The sequence below is a fragment of the Pan troglodytes genome, chromosome 19 (assembly GCF_028858775.2).
Source record: "Pan troglodytes isolate AG18354 chromosome 19, NHGRI_mPanTro3-v2.0_pri, whole genome shotgun sequence".
NCBI classification, from domain to species: Eukaryota; Metazoa; Chordata; class Mammalia; order Primates; family Hominidae; genus Pan; species Pan troglodytes.
Window position 1 is genome coordinate 92862648 of NC_072417.2, and position 14977 is coordinate 92877624.

Below are 14977 nucleotides of genomic sequence, written 5' to 3' on the forward strand. Positions count from 1 at the left end.
CCCCGACTTCGGATAACCAGCGCCCCACAGGCCCCCGAGAAGGGCCGCTGGCCTGCTTATTTGATACTGCCCCCTCCCAGACAGGGGCTGGTCGAGCCCCTGGTTCTGCTGCCAGACTGAAGCCTTCCAGACGCCACCTCGGTTTGGGCCCCCGGGGCCCTCAGGGGCCCCAGGAGAGGAGAGCTGCTATCTAGCTCAGCCACAGTCTCGCTCCTGGTGGGGACCAGGCTGAAGGAGTGGACCCTGGAGAGGTCGGGAACCTTTTAACAGCCGTGGGCTGGAGGGTGGCTACTAAGTGTTCGGTCTGGGAAGAGGCATGACCCGCACCATCCCGGGGAAATAAACGACTTCTTAAGGGAATCTTCTCGCTGAGCGGGTGCTCTGGGCCAGGAGATTGCCACCGCCAGCCCACGGAACCCAGATTTGGGCTCTGCCTTGAGCGGGCCGCCTGTGGCTTCCCGGGTCGCTCCCCCGACTCAGAAAGCTCTCAAGTTGGTATCGTTTTCCCGGCCCTCGGAGGTGGATTGCAGATCACCGAGAGGGGATTTACCAGCAACCACTACAGAATCTACCCGGGCTTTAACAAGCGCTCATTTCTCTCCCTTGTCCTTAGAAAAACTTCGCGCTGGCGTTGATCATATCGTACTTGTAGCGGCAGCTTAGGGGCAGCGGAACTGGTGGGGTTGTGCGTGCAGGGGGAGGCTGTGAGGCAGCCCTGCACTCCGCCCCTCCACCCTTCTGGAGGAGTGGCTTTGTTTCTAAGGGTGCCCCCCCAACCTCCGGGTCCCCACTTCAATGTTTCTGCTCTTTGTCCCACCGCCCGTGAAAGCTCGGCTTTCATTTGGTCGGCGAAGCCTCCGACGTCCCCGAGTCCCACCCTAGCGGGCCGCGCGGCACTGCAGCCGGGGGTTCCTGCGGACTGGCCCGACAGGGTGCGCGGACGGGGACGCGGGCCCCGAGCACCGCGACGCCAGGGTCCTTTGGCAGGGCCCAAGCACCCCTCGGGGCCACACCGCCGCCCGCAGGGCCGCGCCTCCGCATTGCGGCACGCTGGGGTCGCAGGCGCCGAAGCGGGACGCGCTGTTTTCTACGACGTCCGTCCCTCCCAACGTCAGGGCAGCCACCTCAGGCCCGCCCGGAGAAGCCCACCCGGCCCCCGGCCCCCACTCAGTCGCGAGGCCCCGCCGGCCCGGAGATCTGCGCCCCCGGGATCCATATTTCAAATATGATCTTTGGAACCGCTTCCACCGCCCGCCGCCGCCGCCGCCGCGCTCACAACGGCCTCGGCGCACTGTGTTTTTATTTGGGTTTCGTTTGCTCAAGGTCGCCCCGCGGCTCTCCCGTGCCCCTGAGGTTCACCCCTTCACGCCAGCCCCTGCGTTTTCCTCTCGGGTGTCCCCGTCGCGCCCCCAAACCCAGCGGGGCCCACACACAGGGCAGATTTCTTTCTTCCTTTTTCCAACCAAGAGCTGCTGCAGCAAGGCAGGGAATGAAATAAAAATCGCTAGGCGGACCCCGAAGTGGTCGTCAGCCGAAGCGCAACTGCCCCCCTCCAACTCGCTCCCCTGCGCCCCTCCCCCTCGGCTACTCCTCTCCCAGCTCCCAGCCTCGCGGCGCGCCGAGGGTTAAGCGCGCGCGCGAGGTGGGGGTATTTGGCTTGGGAGGGGGGCGAGAAAAGGGGGCGCCGAGCGCCGCTGGCGGAGAAGCTGGGCTCGCTCTAGTTCCCTCTCCCCAACCCCGGAGCCGAGGGGCGGCCCGATCGGAAGGGCCCGGCGCGTCTCCGCCTCCCCGGCTGGCCTGCAGCCTGGCCTGGCCGCGGCCCGGAACCGCGAGGACGCTGCTTGGAGGCCGCGTCCTGCGTAGCCCGAGAGGGGGAGGGGGCGGAGGCTCCGGAGCCGCGGCCGCGCGTCGCCCGCCAGCCGATCGATCCCCAAAGGCGGGAGCGCGGTGAACCCCGCCGGACACCTGGGGGGTCCCGATGCCTCTGCAGGACTGAGGGGCGAACGGAGAGGGGCTCAGGGATCCTGTGGCCGTGGGATGGCGGCCGGCAGGGCCCAGCCGGACCGCAGCTTGGCCTGCACTGCGGGGCGGGTGGTAACACCTCGGGCATCCCCAAAATTCCATATTGTCTGCATGGGGCCCAGGCTTTGGACACTTCCGGAGCCGAGTCCGGTCGCAGTGCAACTTCATCCCTACCTGTCCAGCCCCCAACCCCACCCCCATCCCCGATGACGAGGTCGTGGGACGCGGTCACCCCAGTCTATCTGGTCGCCCCGCCCTCCTGAATCCTGGTAGAAATGTTCGGGTGTCCCCTCGACCCCACCTACGGGAAGATAACCCAGGTGTGCCCTAAAAGTCCCCTTCCCCAGCTTCTTCCAGAAGGCCGTTTACTGAAGTGGTCCCTGGGGATGGCCCCTGAGGACCTCCCCCAGCTCCCCCGGTCCCCCAACCCCAGGGATCCCCCTTGGCTCCTCGCCTGCCAGTCCCGGGTGCCCAGTCAGGGCCCGGGCAGGGGCGCAGAGGAGCGTGCACTCGCCACGCCCTCCCCTAGGGGGCGGGCTCCCCCTGGCCGGCCCGGCAGCCCCTCCGCGCCTCTCCCGCAGGGGGTAAGGAGGTCCGGACGCGGGCAAAGCGGGGGTCTCGCTGCAATGAGAGATGGACTGAAAAGCCCCGCACCCCCGCCTCCTGCACACCCCGTCCCCTCCCCCTCCCCACGGCGGCCGGGCTGCTGCTTTCGTAGCCAGAAACAACCCGCTCCAGGGGACTTTGAACCTTGGGAGCCCCTGCGCCCTGAGCACGGAACAGGCCCCAGGGGTGCGGGCTATTGTCCCCGACGCGGGCCTCGTGCTCGGGGCCCTTCCACTCCCAGCGGGAAGTCCACACGAGCAGCACACACATATCTTTTTATTTGAGAGTTTAAAAGGAAATCTGAGGTCCAGAGGATCACAGAGCCTCTTGTTCTGCTATCAAAGGACCAATAAGAAGCAAACTGATATTACAGGGCAAATGTGCCCAGGCAGCCCAGCCTGCTCCCCTTAGGAATGAGTGTCCCTGGAGGGGGAGAGCCTGGAACCAAAGCCCCGCCAGGAACTGCTTCCCCTAAACTGAGGTTCACTGAAAAAAATGTTCGCCTGGCTGATAAAAGCCGCCTCCTAACAGAGCCCAGACACTTCTGTGCTTCCCCTGGGTTGCTAATTGAGGACACTAAAGCCCTAAGAGATACCCCACGTCGGGGGAAGGGGCCCCAATACCTAGACCTCCGGTGACGACCATGCCCTTGAGAGGATGGGAGCTGAATTGGAGCACGAGATTATTTATCATCGCTGGATGAAGCTCCAGCTAGAGCTCAGTATTTCCTCTTTTTCTGGGCTCAGACAGACACAGACTGGAAGGAATCCTGTCGGTGTGGCTGTGGGAGTGTTCAGTTGATAAAGGGCATGTGTGGTGCAGGGGTGGGGCCAGCCCTGTGCTCTTCTGGGTGGGGCCCCTCTCCATCAGGCCCAGGAGGCTCTGTGCAGGGCCCATGAAAATGTTCTAGTAAAAAAGAATTGTTTATTTAAAAAATTGTGGTAAAATACATATAACATGAAACGAACCATTTTAACCAATTTTCAGGCTCAATTCAGTGGCATATGCACATTCATGTTGTAGCGGGACCATCACAACTGCTAGAACTTTTTCATCTTCCCAAACTGAAACTCTGTCTTCATTAAACACCAGCTCCCTCTCTTAGACCCTGGCAGCCTCCATTCTACCTTCTGTCTCTATGAATTTGACTACTCTGGGGACCTCATATGAGTGAACTCACACAGAATTTGTCCATTGTGACTGGCTTATTTCACTCAGCACAATGTCATCAAGGTTCATCCATGCCGTAGCAGGAGTCAGAAGTTCCATCCTTTCTCTTTTTTCTTTTTTTGTTTTTTGAGGTGGAGTTTTGCTCGTTGCCCAGGCTGGAGTGCAATGGTGCGATCTCAGCTCACTGAAACTTCTGCCTCCCGGGTTCAAACGATTCTCCTGCCTCAGCCTCCTGGGTAGCTGGGATTACAGGCATGCGCCACTACGCCCAGCTAATTTTGAATTTTTAGTAGAGATGGGGTTTCTCCATGTTGGTCAGGCTGATCTCGAACTCCCAACCTCAGGTGATCCGCCCGCCTCAGCCTCCCAAAGTGCTGGGATTACACGCGTGAGCCACCATGCCCGGCCCACCCATCCTTTTTCTTTAAGCCAATATCTCCGGGGAATTTCCATTCTTTTAAAGGCTGAAAAATATTCCATTGTGTGTATATATAATTTATTTTAAAATCAGAAGAAACTGGCTGGGCGCAGTGGCTCATGCCTTTAATCCCAGCACTTTGGGACACCGAAGCCGGTTGATTGCTTGAGCTCATCCATGAGTTGAACTCATCCTTGAGTTCAAGGCCAGCCTGGGCAACATGAGGAAACCCCCATCTCTAAACAAAATATGAAAATTAGCTGGGCATGGTGGTGCACACCTGTAGTCCCAGCTGCTTGGGAGGCTGAGGTGGAAGGATCTCTTGAGCCCAAGAGGTGGAGGTTGCAGGGAGCCGAAATCATGCCACTGCATGTCCAGCCTGGTGACAGGACCAAACCCTGTCTCAAAAAAACAGACTATTTTTTTTTAATTTTTATTTATTTATTTTTGAGATGGAGTCTCGCTCTGTCGCCTAGGCTAGAGTGCAGTGACATGATCTCTCCTCTCTGCAACCTCCCCCTCTTGGGTTCAAGCAATTCTCCTGCCTCAGGCCCCCAAGTAGCTGGGACTACAGGCATGCGCCACCCTGCCCAGCTGATTTTTGTATTTTTAGTAAAGACAGGATTTTGCCATGTTGGCCAGCCTGGTCTCGAACTCCTGACCTCAAGTGATCTGCCCACCTTGGCCTCCCAAAGTGCTAGGATTACAGGTGTGAGCCACTGCGCCCAGCCAAAACCCAGAATATTTTAATATATAATATTAATGTGTTCATTCCAACAAAGCTATAAAATGTAATTCTACTTATTTTATTTTATTTTTTTGGGCATGGACTTTCATTCTTGTCACCCAGGCTGGAGTGCAATGGTGCAGTCTTGGCTCATTGCAACCTCCGCCTCCCAGGCTCAAGTGATTCTCCTGCCTCAGCCTCCCAAGTAGCTGGGATTACAGGCATCCGCCACCACACCTGGCTAATTTTTTTTTTTTGTATTTTCAGTAGAGACGGGGTTTCGCCATGTTGGCCAGGCTGGTCTCCAACTCCTGACCTCAGGTGATTCCTGCAGCCTCCCAAAGTGCTGGTATTACAGGCATGAGCCACCGCGCCCAGCCTATAAAATGTAATTTTAAATAACTTTTTATGGAGGAAGGGGCCCATGAAAGTGAGGGTGCAGTCCCACTTCTGGGGGAAGTTTCAAGAATGGCACCTCTGAGGAGACCTCACAAGTCAGGACCACCAGCTTCCTTGTGGACGCCTTCAGTGAAATCAGCTGTTGGCCCTAGACTGATGGCCGTGGTGGCCCAGAGTCCACCTGCCCCTGTGCCCTGGAACACGAGGACAACCTTGGGCCACTTCTCCTCACTATTGAATGCTGGCTTCTGTTTATTTGACTAAAACAAAGAGCATGTCAAAGTAACAGGGAAAAGGGGGAATAAACACACAAGCCTACCTTTCTCTCGTGGTTTTATTCCTAGTTAATTCCGTGGGGCTCTGAACCAGCTCCAGTACTATGGATTTCTCCCGGATGTCCATCTGGCCTGTGTCAGGGAGTTGATTGCCCTATGATTTGACAGTAATGATGATAATGGGGTGATTTTGTATTCTTTGACTCATTCAGATCGGAAGGTTCAGAAATAGACCCATGTCCTCCACCCCCAACCCCTTGCTTGAAACTAGTCTTTTGATTCTAACGAAATGGCAGGATCTTATGGATGAACAGCCACAGAGAAAGGACCCTTCTCTTTTTGAAGCTATTGGGGATGACTGGGGTTTATCTTTTTAGCCTGGAGACCAAGAGTTAGTACCATAGAAGCCGATAACTACTGCACAGAACCAGAGAAAATACTGCCACAGAAGCCTATGTGGGAGAGAAGTCTTTCTTGGAATTTTGAAAAACAGCCACAGCTGTATGTACACGGAGCGATCTGAGGATAGCTCACTCCCACACTCTGCTGATGTCACTTTTTCATCTTCTTCTTGGTTACCCACGGGCAAAGATACGTTCTCATTTGCACTAAGCCTGACTTCTGCCTTCTTTCCCCAGATAGGCCCTGGCAGGCAGGCAGACGGACAGATGGGTGCAGACGCAATGCTAGAGGCGTTAAGCCATTGGACCAAGGGCAACTTGGCCCCTGACAATGTCTCACTTGCTTCTCAGCCTGACCCAGGGGAGCCACATCTGCCTTCTGATGTGCACGTCGCAGGAATTACCAAGAAACACTGTGTTCTGCTGTGGCACCTGTGTGTGTCCTGGAGGACAAGTCCCAGCTCTGGGGCAGCTCTGGTTTTCCAGAAAGGAAAGGTCAGTGTTGATGGACGCAGCCTGCCGAGCTGGCGCAGGCTGCTCCAGGGCGACATAGATTGTACTGCTGTCATTTTTCATGTCGCTCATTAGCAGTCTGATTAGGGGTGAGGCACGTCCGTGATTTCCCCTCAGCTCAGACCCTCCAATCCTGCAGAGGTGTCGCTGGACCTGAGGGTTTGTATATCCCACCCTCCAGAGCAGACTAGGGATGAAACACATCATCTACCTCTGCAACCCCTGCCCCAGGTAAATGAGCTTTGTCCTGAGGTCCTGGGACTGAGGGTGAGGCACAGAGGAGGAGACTCCCTCACTGCAGAGTGGCAGTGGGGCTGAGAGTTGGGCGGGGAGGAGTCCCTGCACCTTCTGCTGGTGCATGCATGGCCTGGTCCCTTCGTCGGGGGTCATGCACAGTCTGGGAGAGGGTGGAGATATGTCTTTAAGACCAAAGGGACACCAGGAGGTAGAATCACTCACAGAGGAGGCAGGCTCCAGGTTGCCAAGGTGAACTTGTCAATAGAGTATTGAACAGGCTGATCCAACTGGCCATAATTGTCTATTTCAAAACAGCCAGGCTCTGGCCTCCTCGCACGGCCCAGAGGCCCACAGGCAGGACCCTAGCTGGGCAGAGATATCTGGGAGAATGAGCAAGGGCTCCCAAGACAGAACCCAGCAGCATCCCCACCCGTCCCGAAGGCACATGGGTCTGAAACCTAAGAAATCTAAGAAAGGTTTCTTTCCTCCCTCACTTCTACCCCGGCTTATGACTCGAGGTGACACAAAGAACATCCCAGCTCCCCAGAACCTGTCCCTTTTTTAATCCAGAGGACTCTGCCTGGAGGGACCCCCTCTTGAGAGTTTCCCAATTCCCTGCGAGCCCCAGACAAGGCTGGTGGGGCCTTTCGCTTCACAGGGCAAAATGAAAATGTGGGGCTCCTTGATTAATAATTATTAACAATTTCAAGGTGTTGGACCACGCCACCCACCTGGGGCCATTCTGATCTCAGGGCCCCATGGGTCTGCGCAGGTCCCATGTGACCGGCCCTGTCCCCTCCTCTGGCAGCTCACTGGTCTCTGCTGGCTTTCCGTGGCTGTGATTCAGCTCCTGTCTCGTCTCTGCTTCCCTCTGGGTCCTTTGGCTTCCAGTGCCCCCTCCCCCAACAGACCAGCTCATTCCAGCAACCAGAGTCCTCCCAGGCTGAGAGCTGTCCCGTTAATCCTCGTCATCCCTGTTGGGGGAAACTAGCGGTGGCCCCAGGGTCAGGTGTCCAGCTGTAGTCAGGATGAGCAGGCTCACGTGGCTGAGGGGCGAGGAGGAGGGGCCTGGAGCAGGCTTTCTGAGCTGAGGCCTCATCAGTCCCCAAGCCTGCTGGGGTGCCCCAGTAGTGGTGTTTGCATGCTCGGTCACCCTCCTCCCAGCTACACTACACGCACCCTTTCTTTTCCTTTTTTTTTTTTTTCTTTTTTTGAGACAGAGACTCCCTCTGTCACTCAGGCTGGAGTGCAGTGGCATAGTCTTGGCTCACTGCAACCTCCGCCTCCCAGGTTCGAGCAAGTCTCCTGCCTCTGCCTTCTGAGTAGCTGGGATTACAAGCGTGCACCACATGCCCAGCTAAATTTTTTTTTTGTATTTTTAGTAGAGAAGGGGTTTCACCATGTTGCCCGGGCTGGTCTCGAACTCCTGGCCTCAGGTGATCTGCCCGCCTCGGCCTCCCAGAGTGCTGGGATTATAGGCATGAGCCACCACACCCAGCCCCTTTTCCTCTTCACCCCATTAAGGTTGCACCTCCCCAGGTCACCAGCAGCTGAGCAACTTACTCACGTGGGAGGAATGCCCCTGCAAGTGGGGTGCACCCCAGTGACTTGCGTGTCAGACTAGATGTGACTCATCTACTTGTCCTAGACAGCCTTGTCTTCAGCTTCGTGTGGGAGCCTCTATGGGCCTTGGGTCCTAATACCTAGTAGAGTCTCTGTTCCTCCCAGCTTGCCCCGTGAGCCACCCAGGCAGAGGTCCAGATCCACGGGGACTGACCTGACAGAACTCTTGGCCATGGCCAGTTAGGACTGTTGAGACAAGTAGGAGCTGGGGCGCTGCACACCTACTGACTGTCCCTCTGCCATGTGGAAGCAGGAGCATGGTGTGGTAAGAGCCAGACGGACCCAGGCTTCTCCCCGCTCTCCCGCCGGCCACCGGTGTGACTCCGAGCACCAGTGTATTCATCTGCAAAGGGGAGAGGAGACTTTCTAGGCTCAACACCCTAAGAAGTCCTCTGACATCCAAGGCCCTGCCTCATGTGTCCCCGTGACCTCCTGGTTTTCTTTTCCACCCCTCTCTCCCTTATACACTCTGTTCTGGGCACACGGGCTCCTCCACTAATCCTCAAACACTGACTTGGTGTTGCCTCAGGGCCTTTGAACTGACTGTAGCCACCACTTGGAATGTTCTTTCTCCAATAACTGCATGGTTCTTTTTCACTCAAGTCTTTACTCAAATGTCATCTTTGTAATGAGCTGGCCCTGACCACCTGATCACTACGGTCCCAGCCCTGTCCCCACCAACACTCCCAATCTCCTTATTCCTGCTTACATAGCACCCTCACCTCCTAACAGACAGTATCCTCTGGATGTTGATGGTGTTTCCAGCCTGCATCTCCTGTTGGAACATAAGAGCCGCAAGGGTCGGGGCGTGTCCACACCCTTGTCCGACGTGTCCCTGGCATCTGGCACAGTGCCCAGCACGTACCTGTCAGATGAATGTTGAATTAATAGGATTTGTGTGAGGACCGAGTGAGCTCACACAGCCAGATGAAGCTGGTCCACCCATACGGGCTGGCAAGAGCCGTTGGCCACATTCTCAGACATTTTGTGAACCCATTGTTGAACCCAGCCATGATTACAAATTAAATGATTGACATTTACAATTAAATTATGTAAAGAACAATGATAATAAATGCTCACTACTGACTCCTTCCTAATGATTTCCTCAGATTCACATGTTCCCGGGTTCTTTGTGTCCCCTGTGTGTGGTGGAAAACGCCACGCAGGGGCGGCTGCTGCTGCACATCTTGGCCCAATTCTGCCTTCAGCGCTGTCCTAATGGTAGCTTGAAGCCAGCTATGGCTGGAGCTTTTACTCAACAGAAATTGGTAAACACGACAAATCGTGACTTGATTTTTTCTTTTGTTGATTGTCTATACTTTAGAAAGTGATAGAAAAAAAAAAAGAAAGTGATGAAAAAATGTTAATCATGCAGATTAAACTTCAAAGTGTGTCCTGTTGGCTGGGCACGATGGCTCATGCCTGCAATCCCAGCACTTTGGGAGGCCAAGGCGGGCAGATCACTTGAGGTCAGGAGTTCGAGACCAGCCTGGTCAACATGGTGAAACCCCGTCTCTACTACAAATACAAAAATTAGCCAGGTGTGGTAGCGTGGTAGCGGGCGCCTGTAATCCCAGCTACTCAGGAGGCTGAGGCAGGAGAATTGCTTGAACCCAGGAGGCGGAGGTTGCAGTGAGCCCAGATTGCACCACTGCACTCCAGCCTGGGTGACAAGAGCGAGACTCCATCTCAAAAAACAAAACAAAACAAACAAAAAAGTGTGTCCTGTTTGTAGCCATTATGTTCTTTTGTTCCTTCTTTTCTTCTTCTTCTTCTTTTTTTCTTTTTTTTTTTTTTATACAGGGTCTCACTGTGTCACCCAGGCTGGAGGGCAGCGGCACAATTTTGGCTCACTGCGATCTGCAACTCTCGGGCTCAAGCAATCCTCCCACCTCAGCCTCCCAATTAGCTGGGACTACAGGCGTGCACTTCCATGCCTGGCTAATATTTTTGTATTTTTTAGTACAGACGGGTTTTTGCTGTGTTGTCCAGGCTGGTCTCAAACTCCTGGGCTCAAGTGATCCGGTGGCCTCGGTCTCTCAAAGTGGTGGGACTACAGGCATGAGCCGCCACACCCAGCCCATTATGTTCCTAAGAGCACAGGAACGGAGGAAGTAGTAATAACAACTATTCCCTGATTTATGAAAGAAGTTCCTGACATCATTATGAACGAGAAGTTTGACCTATTCCTTCGTTGTTTCACTTTCGTTTTACTGGTTAACTTAAATGAAAATACCCACAGCCATTCAAGTCAGAACCACACTCATTTATCAAAGGCAAGCCTGGGCTGGCAACTGATCCCGGAGTTTGGCAAAAAAGCAACAAAAACCTTCTGTGAATCCATCAGTATATGGAGCTTACAATGAAGAGTATCTTCTATTTTATTATTTGTTTATTTTATTTTATTTTATTTTTTTGAGATGGAGTTTCCCTCTTGCTGCCCAGGCTGGAGTGCAACGGTGTGATCTCAGCTCACTGCAACCTCTGCCTGCCAGGTTCAAGTGATTCTCCCGTCTCAGCCTCCTGAGTAGCTGGGAATACCGGCATGTGCCACCATGCCTGGCTAATTTTGTATTGTTAGTAGAGACGGGGTTTCTCCGTGTTGGTCAGGCTGGTCTTGAACTCCTGACCTCAGGTGATCTGCCCGCCTCGGCCTCCCAAAGTGATGGGATTACAGCCGTGAGTCACCGTGACTGGCCTATTTTATTATTTGTGAATGGCGTGCTATGCATCCTTTATATCTGTAATATTTATTTATTTATGAAAAAAAAATTTTTAAAGACGGAGTCTCGCTCTGTCGCCCAGGCTGGAGTGCAGTGGTGCGATCTTTGTTCAGGGCATCCTCCACCTCCTGGGTTCAAGCGATTCTCCTGTCTCAGCCTCCCATTAGGTGGGATTACAGGCACTCACCACCGTGCCTGGCTAATTTTTTGTATTTTTAGTAGAGACAGGGTTTCACCATATTGGCCAGGCTGGTCTCAAACTCCTGACCTTAAGTGATCCTCCCACCTTGGCCTCCCAAAGTGCTGGGATTACAGGTGTGAGCCACCGCGCCCTGCCTATCAGTAATATTTACAATAAATAAACAAACAAATAAATATACATGCATGCATACATTTCTTTTTTTCAGAGAGCCAATTGTTAATGCTAAACATTTACTAGCATCTCATACAAGGACCAGCCCAGAGGAGGCATTTAGATTACTGTAAACAAATGAGAGATGTTTAATTAGGCAGGGCTGAGGGAATTAATTCAACTCCATAGATAGCCAACCCCAAAGAAGGCCAGGAGACAGGAGGCCTGACCAGGCCAAGGGCACAGGTGGTAAGAACCAGGTGTCAGTAGGGCAGGGGCCACAGCGTGTTCGACAGGGTCATGACGAAAGGTGCAGCCCAGTCCTGAGGATGGTGACGTTGGCCTTTTGGGACAGTATCTTTAGCTCATACTCCTGGGACAAAGTGTTCCTTCCTGTGGGCTGCACACATGCCCAGAGCTCCAAGCCCCTAGGCATTGTCCAAAGGCTGAGGGCCACATGCCCAGGACGCATGCCCCGTTATCCTTGGGGTTGCCTGATGCTGCTGCCTGCTCTCCATTCTCTCAGCTGTTTAGGGACTGACCATGTCTATGCTGCCACCATCTATATCTGCTCAACCCAAGGAGGGGCTGATCTAACCCTGGCCCTGACTCTCCTCTTGCTGCTGGGAAAGAATTGTCCTTTTTTTAGTTTGTTTTTTAAGTGTGTTTGCAGAAAGCACGCTTTAGGTTTAGTGGTCAGGGAAGGCTCACTGAGGAAGGAGTGTGTGGCTTGTCATCTCTAGGTTGGGGAGGAGCTGGGACAGCAGGTGCCAAGGCCCTGAGGTAGGCACCTCCTGAGTGTGTTTGAGGACCAGAAGGAAGGCAGGAGCAGTGGGCAGCGTGGGCTGGGGGAGTGGGGTCAGATGGCAGACTGAAGAAGGAGGAAGGCAGTTTGCCTGAGTGTCTGTGACTCGGAGTTTGGACTTGAGTCTCATTGTTATGGCAAAGCTTTGGAGGTTTTAAGCAAGGAAGTGGGGGGACCAGATAACGGGGTCAGACCCAGACCCTGGGGCCACAGGGCAATTCCTGGGACTAGAGGAGGAGCTGTGGGATCAGCAGGGACTGGGGGTAGAGAGCCACCATGCCACTGCCCTCCCCAGCGGGCGTTCTCCTGCAACAGGTCAGCTTCTTCGAGGCAATGTAGAAGCAACATGTCTCCCTCAAAGGAGTGTGAATTTAAAGACTCGAAGGCCGAAGACGGAGATGCCGGCAGCCAGGTTGCATAGCTCTGTGTTCTGGCTGGGCCATTTATTCACTCTTTGACCTCGAGCAACTGATTTCACCCCCCTGTGCCTCAGTTTCTCCATCCAGAGCTGCTCGGCTGGGCAGCTCTGGGCAGCAAGGTGAGGGGTCAAGGGGACCACAAGAGAGGAACCAGGGTGCCATCCTGAAATCGAGGCTCATGATGAAGTGGTTGGTGGTCACGGAGGTTAACTGGATTAATAGGCAAAGCACTTAGCACTGCATCCAGCGAGAGTGAGTGCACAACACATGGAAGCTATTACTGTTATTTTTATTGTTGTTATTATCGCTATTAGGACAGAGAAACACCCGGGGCAGCCAAGCCCAGGCCAGGATGCCTGAGCACACCGCCCTGTTGGCAGAGCGGATGGGGATCCTGGACCAAGGCTCATGGATTGGAGCCTGTCGGGGTAAATCCTCTCCAAGGCCTGGCTCTGCTCCCCGCCAGCTGGACTGAGCTGCACACCCTGCCGCGTCTCTGGGGCAGTAGGTGTTACGTGTAGTCCAGCCAAAGGTTCCAGAGCTGGAGGAGGTGGACATCTGGGGCCACAGAGCCCTGGGGCCCTCGGGACTTGGGGCCCCAGTGCTGCCACTGCTAACCCATTGGTGCCCCTCACTCCCCGCCAGCCTTGATGGTGACCCTGGGGTACAGGCATTGGAAGGCTTTGGTCCTTAGTTCAGGGTTGACCCTCTGCTGGGTCTGTTTATTCCCAGGAAGTCCTCAGTGCAGATAGAAAGGCTGGGCTTGGTGGAGGCACCGGGATTGGAGCTGAGCACAAACACTGCTGGGGGCAGGGTCCTCTCTGAGAAGCAGAGTCGGGATGTGGGGGTGTGCGCTGTGTACTTGGGGCCTTTGGCTCACTGCATGTGAAGAGGAGATTTTAACGCCCAGCCCCGTGCCAGCCTTGGACACACAGCTTGGGAGGCTCGGCTGGGCAGCTCTGGGCAGCAAGGTGAGGGGTCAAGGGGACCACAAGAGAGGAACCAGGGTGCCATCCAGCTCCTGGGGAGCCACCGGCTGGAGTGTGTCGACGGCTGGAAACCCACCTGGGCCATGTGGTCAGGATGGCAGCGTGTTGTGATCACACAGCCTGTACCTCATTTTGAGAGGAGCGTCTTATGCCCCCACTTCAGAGGGGGAAACTGAAGCTGTGACTTTTGTGCAAAGTGGCAGCAGAGCTCGGACGCAAACCCAGGGCTGCCAGCCCTGGGCACGTGCCCTGGGCCCTCTCACTTCGAGCTGGACAGCAGCTCCCCCGGCTTCTCTTCCATTCCCTGACCCTGATGAGTCCTCGGGGGTGGTGGGGGAAGTGCAGTGCGATTTGGAGTGAATTAAACAGACACAAGTCCCCATTGTCTCAGAATTTACTCTGTGTGTGTGTGTGTGTGTGTGTGTGTGTGTGTGTGTGTGTATGTTTTCTGGAGACGGGTCTCACCATGTTGCCCAGGCTGGTCTCAAACTCCTGGCCTCAAGCGATCCTCCTGCGTCTGCCTCTCAAAGGTCTGGAATTACAGATGTAAGCCACTGTGCCCAGTCTCAGGGTTTGCAGTTTTAGAAGATGGAAGCTGGTGCAGGTAGTGTGGGCTGAGGACTGCCTGAAGGCGGCTCGTTCACCAAACACTGGGCTGAGCTGAGCGCCTGGTAAACACATTCCTATCTTATCCCCACAAACACTGCATGAGGTTGTCCTAATTATCCTCAGCTTTGCAGAGGAAACTGAGGCCCAGAGAGTTGAGCAATGAGCAAGAGGGCATGAGGGGTGGATATTTGTAAAGAGTGGGACGGTGTGGATTTTGGGGAGCCACAGGGTGAATCCTAATGCATTGAATACTTGCCTCCCCCAAATATTTGTCTACCTGGAACGTCAGAATGTGACTTATTTGGAACAAGGGTCTTTGTAGATGTAATTAAGGTGCAGATCTTGAGAGGAGATCGCCCTGGATTGGAGTGGGTCCTGAATCCAATGGTAGAAGAGACTGAAGACAGGAGGACACGCAGGGACATTCTCCTGGCATCTGAAGCAGAAGCCAGGGAAGACGGAGGCAGAGGATGGAGCGATGCAGCCACAGGCCCAGAAACGCCAGGCAGGAGTCCCTCCTGGGGACTCTGCAGGTAGCACAGCCCTGATGACACCTTGATTTAGGACTTCTGGACTTCAGAACCAGGAGAGAATCCATCTCTGCTGTTTGAAGCTCTCCAGGTTGGGTTGGAGCCAGGGCTTGCCCCTGAGGCCTCGTTTCTTCCTGTCCCTGTGCGGCTCGGCTGCCT